Consider the following 1,757-nt stretch of genomic DNA (forward strand, 5'->3'; position numbering starts at 1 on the left):
AAAAATTAGCCGGGCATGGTGGCGCATGCCTGTAGACCCAGCTACTCGGGAGGCTGAGGCAGAAGGATTGCTTAAGCCCAGGAGTTTGAGGTTGCTGTGAGCTAGACTGACGCCACGGCACTGCAACAGAGCAAGACTCTGTCTCAAAAAAGAAAAGAAAGAAAAAGGGAAAAAGAAATTCTGCCTGAAAAAAAGCAGAGAAAGCATCTCAGAGAAGATAAATGAAAGGGGTGCTGAAGGATGATCAGGAGTTTGCCAGATGAAGTTAATTCTCATGGTCACAGTGTAATACAGCCCTCATTGACTAGACTTCTAAAGCCAGTTTCTAGAGTCAAATCTGAGGCAAACTAATAACTTCCAGACTTGATTTTTCTATTGTTTCCTCTTGGTAAATCCCCATTTTATTGATCTTAGGTGGCCATCTCTCACCTAGTTAGATAATTGATATTTCTTCTTGTAGCTCTGTAGCGTGAGGACCATGTCAGGTGGATGGTACAGTCAGAGACAAAGGAGCCATGAAAAGGAATTTCAGAGACCCAATTCTTTTGAACTCTGTTGCAGATCCACCTCTGTTATGCCCTCCTTCCTCTCCAGGCTTGTTCCACCCATAGATATCGTACAAATGCAGCAGCCATGGAAGTAGAGTCAGGCTTGCAAGGTTACCCTGCAGCTGCCAGGCTGTGGGGTGTGATTCCAGGGACACCAAGAAAGACTCCCTCCTTCAAAATATTTCCCCTACCTGCTTCTGATGCCTAGATTCTGTTAATAGCACACAAAGACTTCCATTCCATGATTAATGTACAAGCTCAGCATGTATATATCTCCGTTGGGAAAGGTATAGATTGCCAAATTTATGCTGAAGTGTAAGTTCGAGTATGGCATTTAGGAGGAGAGAGAGATAGATATGGTGCTAGACCATTAGGGATGATTTGGGAGGTAGCTATCAACATCATGCCCTGACCTCCGGATGACACATTCACACTATATGCATTCAATGTGTGTAGTGATTTCTAGAATTGTGCAGTGCAGCAGACCTATATCTATGATATGGCAGGCTTTGACATTTTGCCTAAGGCCTACTTGTAGCTAGGACTACCACTCTGATATCATTCAGTGGGACCACAGATTATCTCATCTTAATTTTAATCCCCAAGAACATCATCTTCTGGCTCTTCCCAAGTATCTCAGGGCCCCTTGTTTCACCCCTTTATTGGTGAGTTCCCTCTTCCTTTTCGCCGACTCACCGTTATGGACTTCTAGCTGCACCGGGTCACTGAGCGTGGAGAGGGATGTCTGGCACCTGTACTCTCCGCTGTCCTCAACTCTGGCAGCTGCAATGAAGTAGCTCGAGTCCTGGCTTGAGATGAGGCTCCCATTGTGAAACCACTCTGTGGATGTGTTTCCAGGAGAGTAGTCCCCCTGGCACTTCAGAGTCACACTGTCATCCCGGAGCACCCTATCCCACGAAGGCTCTAGGAACACCACAGCCTTTGGGGGATCTGCTGAGGAGCCAAGAGAATGTGGTGTGAGGACATGGGGAGGAGCAGGCCCCGTGCTTGCATTCCCAGGGATGCTCAAAATCAGAGTGAGCCCATTGGAAACCCACACTTGGTGACTTAGCCCGAATCTGTGGCTCAATATTAGAGCATCTTTGCCCAACTTTTGGCCTGCTAGGTATCTTTTTTTTTTTTTTTTTGGAGACAGAGTCTTGCTCTGTTGCTCGGGCTAGAGTGCCATGGCGTCAGCCTAGCTCACAG

General features: G+C 46.8%; 1 pseudogene across 1 annotated transcript; it reads right to left on the reverse strand.

Moving 5' to 3' along the window:
* Positions 1–804: 804 nt before the first annotated feature.
* On the reverse strand, positions 805–1,678 carry LOC105820988 (annotated as a pseudogene). The gene has a single exon (XR_001138036.1). The product of XR_001138036.1 is annotated as a low affinity immunoglobulin gamma Fc region receptor III pseudogene (transcript).
* Between the last annotated feature and the right edge of the window lie 79 nt (positions 1,679–1,757).

The sequence above is a fragment of the Propithecus coquereli genome, unplaced genomic scaffold, assembly GCF_000956105.1.
Source record: "Propithecus coquereli isolate 6110/MARCELLA unplaced genomic scaffold, Pcoq_1.0 Scaffold5507, whole genome shotgun sequence".
Lineage (NCBI taxonomy): Eukaryota > Metazoa > Chordata > Mammalia > Primates > Indriidae > Propithecus > Propithecus coquereli.